General features: G+C 31.0%; 1 protein-coding gene across 1 annotated transcript in view; it reads left to right on the forward strand.

Moving 5' to 3' along the window:
* Nucleotides 1-1875: 1875 nt before the first annotated feature.
* LOC132753861 (uncharacterized) overlaps nucleotides 1876-13185 on the forward strand; it is a 46580-nt gene continuing 35270 nt past the window's right edge. The window contains exon 1 of the mRNA XM_060744400.1: nucleotides 1876-1991. The gene's annotated coding sequence lies outside the window, so the exon portion shown is untranslated. The remainder of the gene's footprint in view (nucleotides 1992-13185) is intronic.

Here is a 13185-nt window from a genome sequence, read left to right on the forward strand (position 1 = left end):
GGTATATTCTGACACACAAAATAGTTATACGACTCAAAAGTCTCTTTCATTTATTGACCAATTATCTTCCATATTTAGAGGAAAGATACCTTTGTAGATCCTCTTATTTTGTTTAAATTTTACGGTCAAGGTCTTGGTAGCCGTTGGTAGTTATAGACATCATAATTATAATATTGACGTTATATTAAGTTTCTTGGTTGCATCATGCTCTAGGTAAAATTGCTATTCCATGGGCTTTAGGGATATGTCCTGTTTTAACTGATAATACTTTGATTGTGACACTTATGTATTATTTGTTATAGTTTTCATGTTTAAAAATCATTCAGGTGAGGATTACAAGACAACTGGTTATGTTATAATCTTGACCTAGGGGGTAGCCACCTGGTTGAAACCCTCTGTAGGTGATGATGGTGATCATTTGTGCCAATATAATTTAAAAAATCAGTTGTTAAAAGTAATGAAAAAGAGACAAAAATTGTTGACTTTAAACATTTGACCTCTATGTGTGACCTAGACTTTGGGGTGGCGATCTGAATAGTGTGCTAAACACACCATGTTATTATAAGTACCATTTGTGCAAAGTCATTTTAAAAACTTTTCAGTAGTTTAAAAGTTAAGGAGCGGACAGGAAAATGTGGACTGTATCATTTGACCTTTAAGTGTGACCTTGATGGTATGGACTAGATTGTTGTGCTCTGCACATCGTCTCATAATGGTTAATCATTTCTGTCAAGTTATTTTAAAAATATTGCACCGGATTATATGTTATGGAACAGACACGAAATATAGACTTTTTACGATTTGTGTGACCTTGACCTTAGGGGTAGCGACCCAATTGTTGCGCTCTGCACATCGTCTCATAATGGTGATCACTTGCGTCAAGTTATTAAAAAAGGTCAGCGGTTTAAACTTTATCGAGCAGACACGAAAGTGTTAAGGACGGACGGAAAGATGGAGGTCAATTCTTTAATATCCTTTCCGCTTTGCGGTAGGGGATTAAATGTAAATATTGTTGAATAATATTAAATTTCGATGGGTACCATTCCCCAGTTTGACTATAACCTTTAATGCATTTGAGATTTGAATACTGGTTAGTAACGTCATCGCCACTTGCTTTGTTGGTTGGTTTTACGCCTGTTTGGTTATGATTCGATGGTCGGTCTATCTAACAGGGTACAAATATCTTATTTGTTAATATACGGTGCCTGCTTAATGTGAACCTGCATGTTGATTAAAATACGAAACATAACACATGACTATTAGCATGTTGGTATATGAAGAATTTGAACGTTGGAAATGCTTGTTTGATTCTTGTTATAAGATTAGATTCTGTGGCAAATGATGAGCATTTGAAATATTAAAGTAGCATGCCTCCATTTTAAGGTAATGTTCATAAAAGTTTTAAAAAGTGTTAAAAGTAAATTATTGTCAAGTGAACAGAAATTATTTAACAAATTATTTATTTAATTAAATTATTATAGGATTGTCGTTATTTTTCATAATTATTAGTATTTGTTTTGCGTTGTTGTTCTTATTCTTATTCTTGATGTTATTCTTAATGATGATGATAATAATAGTAGTTAAATTTGTTTCTTTATCTGTAAGTTTCATTCATTGCACCATGGACTTTTTTCACTGTTTTTATGTCATTGCAGCCATAAACGTGTTACCTTTTCTTTTATGTATTTCAGTTCAAGTTGCTCTAGTTAACCAATCACAAAGTATTTATGTTCTAACTTTCTTTTTCGACATTTCTTTATTTTAGCGTTTACACTAGCATTGTTTGAAGTTTCGGTACATAAACACTTGAATGTATAAGGAAGTGATTTGTGTAACCGACTACTTGTGGGGATTATAAAACTATACCCATTTATATGACCTGACATAGTTAAATGATAAGGGATTGTAAAGTTTCAAACGTTATTATTTCTTTGGGTGGACTAATTTAAACAATGAATAGCATTTTGACAACAGACTTGCATGGCATGAAGGTAAGTCTTCTTTATGTGATGTATTCTATATTTGATTTTAATAATTTTTACAGTTTGACCTGAATAATTGGAATGCATTTTTGAAGTCGGTGAATGAATAAATTGTTGTATTTGCATTGCAGATAATGGAAGAGTGAGATTAATTAACGTACGTCAACTTGTGTTTTCCTTCGTTTATAGTATGATGAAACTTCACACCTTTTGCTTGGGTATACTTTAGATAAAATGTGTTTATAACCATTCTCACTCTATTTCACATTATTTTAGTTCAAAATATCTGGATGAAAGAATGACACATACACACACGAAGTAACGAAGTACTATAGTTTTTTACGATTGTATTTTTACTGTTAAACATTTGAAATTATTACATAAGTTAATTACTGAAAGGGTAACTCGTCAATTCAACTGGGGAAGCATTTTAGAATTTCGTTTTTGAATGACATATACTTGACGTTTTGACTTGTATTTTTTCATACATGCTAACATATAACGCTAGGAAGATGTGTGTTGAACTGGGAGCATTGTGTTATTTGCATTTTTTCCAATATTGGTTTTAATTGTTTCAACAGCATTCAGTCTAATGATATAAACGAAAAGCTAATTTTACGTTAAACAGTCACTGTGCTATTGTTTGACAAAAATAGTTATTATGCCCCCACAAAGTGGGGAGCATATAGCGTTGCACTTGTCCGTCCGTCCGTCCGTACGTCTGTCCATGCCGTTTTGAAGGGAAGTGTGCGCGTTTCACTACAGTATCTTAAACAATAATTCCGTCAGCCGTCGAAGTCACTTGTGGACACGCAACTCCTCTGAAACCGAGACTGAGCAAAGTTTGTGCACTTGAAACTTCAGGTAATGAGACAACGCTGTAATGTGTAGATGGTGAGGTACAAGAACCGGAATGTTGTCGCTGCGACAGACCACTCTAATTAACCAGAATCTATATGGCTGCGGTGGTTGTTTGATGTTTTACTATATTACTATGTAGATAATTTTGTGAACAGACATACTGCACTCTAAAACCGGTGGCTAGCTCGTACAGATTTTGCTTAAACTTCCAGGGATGAACAACCTTAATGATCAAATTTAACAGAATTATGACCCTTTGTTTAGTTTTTTCACTATATACCATATAAATAATTGTACATATAAATTTTACATTTGTAATTTAATTTAACATGTACATAAGGTTACCTGTAGATCATTTTAGGTATATGTACAGAAATGAAACAGTGGAATGAAAATGTTCCACGTAAAAATCTTGCATACAGATATGCATGCTCTTGTTTACGAGCACATCTGCACAGTGGGGGGCATCCGTGTCCTTTGGACACAGTTCTAGTTTGTCTCATTTTTAGAGTTATTAACAAATGTCGATTTTTATACTTGTGTTATATTAAAAATTGTATTATACATTTTATATTAATTATTTTATTGTTAATATCTGAAACATATACATTGTATTTTTAATTTCGGAAAGGAAAAGCTTGGTTACTTAATTACAAGTTTGATTTTAAGCAAGATAGTTATATTCCCAAATGTATAGATCAAATGAAATGAATTATATTCAATATTATACTTTCAATACAAAATTCTATATTCAAAAAGTACTTTGATTCCATTTGATAAATTACATTGTATGAAATACATTTATAACTTAAAGAAAAATTCACATTAGAGTGTTAGTTGCATAAATACCTAGTAATCCGCAACATATACGAGGGTGGGTTAATATGTAATGTAATATGGCCAAAACATTTAACAAAAGAGCAATATTTTACAAAATAATCAATACAGGCCTTTCAAACCAGTCGACGGACAAATTTTTTTGAAGTGTTTTTTACATGAAGTTACTCGTGTAAGGTATTTTTGAATGTGAATAGAATTCTTTATAGGTTGACTACACCCATGACTTTGGAATCATTTGAAAGTAGATTGTTTAAAAGCATAAAATAGTTTAAACAAAGACAAGAAGAACGACGTTGATAAGAAATATACTTCATATTGCATAACATATTGACCCATCTTCGTATTTAGTATCTCATCTACAAGGGAGTTAAAAATTTGAAAATGGTAAGGAAAAAACCACTGCTTGTCACCCAACACGCAAAATATAATATACACTTTGCCAATCATACTACAGTAGTTGTAAATGTCTGCTTTGGTAGTGGTAAATGTCTGACAAATGCAAGCTCCAGTAGTGATAAATGTTAGCTTAGGTAGTCTATGAACATGCATAAGTCTACATAAGCAAAACCTAACATCATAATTAGAATTTGCTACAAGTTCAGGCATGATATATGAAAAACTGTAAGTATTATATACTAGATATCTCAGATAACACAATTATTCATTTTAATTATCTACAATTAAACAAAAAATCAAGGAGATGGTCATTTTTCTTATAAAGTTCATGATAAAGGCATTAAGGCATTTATCTATTTAAAATTCCTAGTTAATTTACCACCAATAGTTATCTCAATAATTCAATAATTCCTTTATGTTCCTCGTTTGAAATAAACTAAATTAGGGATGAACTTGTCCTTTACTGTGACAGATGTTACTGCTGCATGTTTTGTGATGTCTACCTTATTAAATTGTCGTTAACGGTAACCGTTATTATTTTCCCACCCCTTCTCCCATTTATGACCCCCACCTTTTCACCCTTATAATTCCCATATGGGCCCGGTTTATTTTTTATTATCTCAAACATAACTTGTCCCTCTCCTCCTTTCGTCGCCTTTATGTCCACTCCCGATTTTGGTTTGGTGCCTTCTGGGTGTCCTGCTGTGGTGGCTTGGGTATGCCTGGGCTTGCATTCTGTGAACGTTGCCTTTGCCTTGTTAATCTGTATTCTCGTCTTTACGTGACTCTGTTCAGAAGGTTCTCTTGCTGTTGTAGATACATACGGCTTTGAAATCCAAATGCATTGATTTTTTGTTATACACACGTGACGTCAAAATGATTTCTTTACAACGTCTAACAAGCTAGTAATCATAATTGTCAATACACAATGTGTCAATGTTAAAGTTTACAATGCGAGAAAAGATTTATTAAAAGCATTAAACATAGGCTAACTAGTATTGATAAATATTTACCTGTTTGTGTCATATATGAAGACAGATGTTGCGTCAATTGTTAATGCAAGTTCGTGAGAACTATGTCGGAAAAAGGGTTAACAAGTCTACACAGGCAATGAGTTACAATAAAGGTGGATATAAAGTGTAACAATTGATTTAAAAAGGTGAATATAAATATTTTAGTAAGGAAATTAAACTGATCTATTCCTTGTATTTCAAACTCTTGATTCAGAATGTTATTTGGTGCAAATTTAGCATAATTCTTAACAGCAAACTTTGACCATTGGCATCGTATGATGTTTCACTACTAGAATGTACAAACCTTTAATCTGGCGACGGCAACTAAATATACCCAGTTGGCCAGTGCTGACCAAAATTAGCCCGAACACTTTGTTATAGTAAGTCAGTAAATTTTTTTTTTCATTTATTTATTTACTTTTTTCACTGAAATATATAATGATGACCGCGTTCCAGATTAACAGGTTGACAAGTTCATTAAGATATTTAGCTTTGTAAGGGCAATACAATAAAACAATATAATATTATACGATAGCACTGCCTCATGGTTATATGTTCATAAAACATACATGTTATATTAATATTTTGCGAAAAATTCCCAGTAGCATAAAAAATATATTTTGTATACGGTTCTTCTTTCAGAAATGTATTCAAAAACAATGTGTATGATTTCCGCCGGACAACCCTTTCATTTTAGTTTCTTGTCATTATGCTTAAAACAAGAATTCACTTATTTATTAATCCTCTTACGCTTATGTTAACATTTGATATTCATTTTTTACATGGCATCAACGGCCATGGTTTATGTACTTTAATGTAAAAGTCAGTATGGAAAATAAAAGTTATTGTGTATCTCTAGAAATGAAATCTTATGTAGTCAAATATTCAAATGACACAAGGGAGATTAAATGCTATTTGAAACGTGGGTATCAAATAACATAAATCAATCCTAAGCGTCTTGAAGTTTCCATATAAAAAACAATAAACGTATCATTTGAAAAAAATGCTTATATACATAAAATGGTTTGCTTACTTAGGAGTCATTGATTTCAGCACTTTAAGGTTTTGAGCACGGTTCAAGCCGGTGCTAGTGGGTGTGAGGGATGTTGCACCTTTTCATTATTCCTCATGAACAAACTCAATCAAACCGAATCTACAATTTTCATGTTATTTAGCTAATTTTAATGCTTCGGAGGGATCACTTTTTCCAGATATTGTTAACAGATGATGCGTGTAAAAATATACATTGTATTCGTTATCTACGGTATATTTAGCAGTTCTGAATAAGAGAAAATAAAACGATATAATTATAATTTATATGCTTTCTTTATTAGGGTTTCTATATCGGAACATGGCCCAGCTGTTAATATAGCACATGCTTGAATGTTTATAATGCTCTATATGACATTGAATTCGAGTGTAAACTAAATCGCAGATGGTGTAAGAAAATCCCTTTTCATATCTTTAAATCATAAGAATATTTGATATTCATATTTCATAGATATGGAGGAGCTCTTAAAACGTAACACACAAAAACATTCACTACACGGAACTGCATCGGATTTTTTTACTTTAAAATTTGATTTTTTCAAAATGCTAGAAACAAAAAGAAATGGATGTTAGACCATTTAGAATATATGTTAAGTTAAAAAAAAACACATTAGAAACACAACACGCCCACATTTATTCTATCATTCCATATAAACTGGAATAGTTTATTTTATAACTTGCATTAACTTTAGCTTTCTGAAGTTAAATATTTTCATTAAACTTGGCACTTGGTATTTTATTATCATTCCATTGTATATAGATACCATTTGGTTAAATGTACAATGTCTCAAAAATATAATTTTGAACTTCCCCGTTGAATGTTTGAAGCGAACTTGGGGTTATAGCTTTATCATTTATTTTCTGTAAAATGATCACACAGATGAAATACAATAAAACAGAGAAAACGGAATCTCTAAAGAACGCACAAAACGTTACAATTGAACATGTTGCAGACTAGGTTTATGAGTCTGTTCATGGACGGTTCTGGAATGTGCTACGCTCCCTAGCACCGGCTTAAGCAGAATTCAACATTTAAACATGAAAATGGTAAAATTCTAAATTTCAAAACATCTGCAGATGTGCTCATACGGTGGTTATCATCGAACCGTCAATGTAAAACTTTCGTGCCATTCCATGAAAAGCGGTGTATGGTCCCCAAGTAATATAGAAAGTGTGTGCCCTAAACGAGAAAACAATGGGCCGGAATAATTGTAATAATAAATTAGTCTATGTTCTATAAAATCCATTAAAATTGAGTTCTACCTGTTTCAAAGAATCAAGTTTATTAAAGTTGTTAGACGTGTTTTTCTCTCTGTGAGACAAAGCATAATTTATTTTGTACAAATTGGATAATTTTACATATAATTTTCTCCATGTCTACTAATGAAACAATATCGAAATGTCAAACTTAAGACTTAAAAAAGCAGGAAAACGTAAAGCTTTTAGTTTACCAGGATCACAGAATCAATTACCCCTTGAGAATCTTGAGTGTGCACAGCCATATTTCATATCTACTTTTAAATACAATAAAGTAAGGAATATGTATTATACAAACAGTCATAAATGATATATCACCAGGTAATTTAATTATAATGACCAATACACGACCATGAGGCGCGCGGAGCAGTTACTCCTGTGTTCGCTTACTCAGCCTATCTCCACAGAATCATGGGTGATCTCATTAATTAAACATGATATCAAAAGGATTAAATAGACGTTACCTGAATTATACAAAATAGAACAATTTGTCACAGAGAACTAATACTTGCAATACGACGTGCAAACTATTGTACATGATTAAGAGGGAAAGGTAAATAGTTTGGAAATGGGCTCTCTTACATAAACAAAGGTCACATGATTAGACAAGAAAAAAAAACATTCAAGAACTGAAACAAAAAATATGTATACAATCTCCCCATATGTACAGAGACGCACGAAAAGTTCAGCAGGATCACGAAACAAAAATAGTTGGAAATAAACTTGTATTGAATAACAAACCATTCAAGAGATACACCAACGGAAAAGTGCAAACTATTAACCACGAAAGAAGACACTAATAGGTCATGTGAATGATATAAAACTGTTATTATGGAATATACAAGAATAAGAGCGACAAATTCAGACTCAGATTTCATCGTAATACTTAATAATTATAATATCATATTTTACAAGAGACATAAGTCATTCAATACTTACAATGTTTGAAATGCTAAACGTGGTTTAGTGCGTAGTTTAGCAGCGGTGATATTGAAACGGGGACAAACAAACAACTCGTATAGTCATTTACATACGCGTTGCAAAAGGTGTACAATGTTTATTAACATTTTACATTCTTTTGAATTTTTTTGACTTCTGTTATTACGGAAACACTTTCGCCGGGGAAGACAGTAAATTGTTTTGATAAGTTAGAAATATCGTAATATTCATTAAGCTTATCCAAGACAATGTCAGTTCTAGATTTGTTAAGGCGATCCAAATCCAAGAAAATGTCAGTTCTAGATTTGTTAAGGCGATCCAAAGTATGTAAATGTCTGTAAATGTGGCAATTAAATATATGTACAAAAATTCTGTATAAATACATGTACAAAGAGAGATTAATTTTTCTTTACTTCGTCAATGATTTTGTTATTAATATAAATAATAATATTGCAGGATCGTTTACCATCAAGAAATAAAACAGTTTGTTATTTTGTATACAGACGACGCAGTATTTTTTGCGTAAACGCTGAAAGCCTTACATATCAATGCTCGATGACTTACAACTATACTGTTTTAACTTGGGTATAAAACGTACAAAAAAGACTAAAATAATGATTTTTGAACAAAGTATGATTTCAAGGTAAATGACGAGTTATGAGAAATAGTAACAGAATTTAAATATCTAGCAGTGACGCTATTCAGGAACGACGATCATTGGAATCGCACCCTTTTCCCCTTCTTCCTTCTCTTGAGGAAGCAAAAGATATTTAAATGTTTACGAAAGGTACTTAATGTTATGAATATTGTTTACTTAAGAAAATATACAACATCCTGAAAATTTACGCTACTAACGAAAATTCATAGAAAGGGAGAAAATAGGGCCTACCATAATAAATCTATTCTTCATGATATAGAGATGTCTAATCTATGGTTAACTCATAATGATAATAAAATTAATTACATTTCCATAAAAAGAACAGAATATTGGACATATTTATACAGTGCATTTAAATAATACACATTAGAATCCATTTATGAATAAACTGAAAAATATGTAACTTAAGAGGTTAATATTTCGAAATGTTGATTGTTTGCCATTGAATTTTGTCTGTAAATTGCTAATCATTGGACATCTTTTGCAACACATATGTAAATGACTATGCGAGTTGTTTGTTTGATTGTTATCGTTTGAATATTACTTTTGCTTAACCCTGCCCTTAACCTCGTTTAGCATTACAAACATTGTAAGATCTTAAGCAGTATTAATGACGTTGATGTTTACCTTTTCCACTTTTTTGTAAAAGATGATAATTTACAAAATATATAAGAATGTAGGGCTTTTTTAAATTAACGTTTAAAAGTATGTATAGTAATATTGAATAGTGTTTATATATGTAATAACTGTTTTTCTTTCTTCTTTACAATGTAGTTTTTTAAATTTTAAGACATATAATATTTTATCATTACGTAAACGTTAAATCGAATTATGTATTGATGTGTTCACATTCAGATGTGCATTCTCACAATACTATGCCATCAATTATATCCTTTTTAAGAATATTTAAATACATCAATTAACTCTTTTATGACAAAATTTGATTTTTTTTGAAAACGAATCGTATAAATATCATTCAGTTTGATTAAATGGATTAATACATTTCGAACTTTGTCGAGGTATCTCATTTTTATTATGCCTACAAAATAGGTTGCACTTGAAATTGTCCTAGTCGATCCATGCATGCGTATGTGCATGCGTGCGTGTGTGCGTTCCCATGTTGTTTCAAATATGTAGCTGTACAAGATCTTAAGCTAGAGTCAACAAATTGTACAGGAATGTTGATCATCATGTAGAATTGTGCATCTTGGGGTTTTGCTTCTGGATTTATTCAGTATTTTTGATATAGTACAATCTTAAATTTTTCAAATTCTGTCGCGCACAGCCAAATAAAGTATTTGACCTAGAGTCATGAAACTTTGCAGAAATGTTACTCAGTTTGTGTATAGTTAGTGTCATTGACATAAAAAGAACATGCAAGTTTCAACTTGTGTCGCGTGTACTCCAAAAAGTATTTGGCATGGAGTCATGAAATTTTACCATAATACTGAGCAGCATATGTGGTTTTGCTTGTTTTAATTTTCTTTTAAGCAAACTTTAGAATATATAGTTGCGATTTAAATTCTTACAGCTCATTATTAATTAATTTTTGATATTGGACACGTTTTCACTTCAAATGTAAGGCTAATATGAAATTCACCACGACATTATGAACATAAAACAAGGCAATTATGCAAAAAGTACGGCCTTTTTAAGAAAACTTGGCTTTTATGAGATTAGAGAATTTGGATTGGCTCTCAAGCTCGGCTATTATGAATCTTCTTTTCTTTTTATTGAAAAAGTCGCCATCATTTTGAATTGCTGCAAGGTAGGTTTCCGATACACTTTTAAAACAAGAATCTCTTTGGAAGTGAAACATGACTGTGTTAAGTAGGGACTGTTAGCTGTTGTATTTTTTGTTCAACATTCTTGTTTGTTAAAATGTTATATTGATACTATACACATATAGAAATGGCATTTTCTTAGTAACACTCTTCTTCATGGTCTTAATGAACAATAAATTTTATTTCATTAAAAATTTTTACATTAGTTATTATTTGTTCACCACTGCAGTAACTACTTAACCTTTTTAGATTATGTGTAGTTAATTTAAAAAAAGTGTCAATAATTAAGGGTTTAATGATGGCCATTATAAAAACACTTAATTATTAACATTATAATATTGGGCAAAACCAAGATGTCAACATTGGAAAAATCAGATGTTGTTTTTTATCCCAACCACTTGTGGGGGGGGGGGGTCATGTAGATTTCGCCTGTCGTACTGTCCTGCTGTACTGTGAATTAATTTCCTATGAACACATTTCTAGTTGTTATTATTATTATTATTATTATGATAATTATAATCTCTATCATGATGATAATAATAAATGAAAATAATATTAATAATAATGATGATAATAATATTTTCTATATTTACAACTGAAGATATGATTAAACCATAGTTTTGTAACTTTCATGCTGTTATGTATATCATATCAAGTTTATCTAGTTAACATGAAGTCATTATGTTATAACTTTCTTTATTTGGACATTACTCATTATTAGCCTTAACAAGCGTTTTACGTTTCAGGTATATATCCGTCTATAGGGAGGCATTTTGTTTAACCGACTTTTTATCGTTTTTACATGTAAATATACAAATTCTCGACCTGATATAGATATGAGATAATGGGTTATAAAGTTTCAGACGTTTTAAAATAAAACTTTTATTTGCTGGATAAATTAAGACAATTAATACCATTTTGATAACAAACTCGTATGATATGAAATTAAGTCTTAATGTGCAGTAATCTATAACTTCATTTTTAACCTAGATTTTTGAATTGGGTGAATGCATATATGGTTGTATCGGTAGATGTTATATGTATATGGCTATAATTTATTGTATGATGAAGCATTTTATATAAACATGAATTCAAAATTCATAACTACATGTAACTACACATGCGTTCGTTTTGTTTTGCTTTGTTCCATATGAATCTCTGTTTTCAAATAGTCTACTTATGACAATGTTTAAAGTCGACACCAGCGTATTATATATGTAAATTTAGTTTTGACCGATTTTTAAGGACGTATCATATTGCATTAAAAATGGCTATATTTAGCATGAGTGTGTTATATTTCTAAACATTACCATTCAGGAATTATGTAAGGAAACTTTATAGCTTTTGAAGATAGTGTATTGTTACAACGAGATAACCCACATGAAAAAGCTCGGTTCATAGCTGCTTAATTCAAACGTTTGATGACAAACTTGAAACATATGTTATATATATCAGAAAGTACAAAATAGGCCATACAATCACAATTTTGTTTCTAAGTACTATATGTGTGGATCTTCTCAATGTTGAAATCATTTGAAAATAATTATATACAATATAATGTTTTTTAACTCGGTTTTAAAACTAACTGCAAGAAAAACGAGGTGAAAACCAAGCTATCTGAATACTTATGACAATGTGCTTAACAACGATAAGACATTTCGTTACAGAGTACAATGTGCGTAATGTTTAGCGTTCCTGAATGATAATATGACACTTAGGAGTTGAACAAGACACTATTATTCATGTAGAATATCCAATAACCACAGGCATTAGCAAAACTCAACATAATAGATATTATGAGGTATTTTACATTGTTGAGTAAAATACAATTTTATTTGACAAGTACACAGCTGTCATACCTATAAAGGATGATGCACTAGCCGAGTATGGCTGTGTACGAGTCCAATAGAATCAATTTTGTTCTCAACAATATATATTGACCTGTTTATGTCACATTTTTTACAAATTTTGACAAAACTTTGTTACTTCAAATACAATATGGAATTTGTATGAATCTTTTTTACCCTGAAAATGAAAATGAGGCTACATGAAGTATATTTTGTAATTTGATTTAAATATTTGGACACTGAAGCTATATAGGATACGACATGCATTTGATAAAGATATGTTTGACTCTGAAAATGAAAATGAGGCGATATGATGTTATCAACTGGCATTGTTCATTTTATATAGATTTTTTTCTCTAGAAATAGAAACTATAAGATTGAATCCGATAATGATTTCTATTGACCATCACACGCTGAATGTTCATTAATTATACTGGAAATATTGTGGAGAAAATATGTTACAAGACAACACATAATAAATGGCTTAATACAAGTGTTATGATAAGATACACGGTACATTCAATAACACGAACACTTTTTATTTTATTTTTTATCTTA

Source organism: Ruditapes philippinarum, unplaced genomic scaffold (assembly GCF_026571515.1).
Source record: "Ruditapes philippinarum isolate M1 unplaced genomic scaffold, ASM2657151v2 ctg3770_1_1_1_1, whole genome shotgun sequence".
In the NCBI taxonomy this organism is placed as follows: domain Eukaryota; kingdom Metazoa; phylum Mollusca; class Bivalvia; order Venerida; family Veneridae; genus Ruditapes; species Ruditapes philippinarum.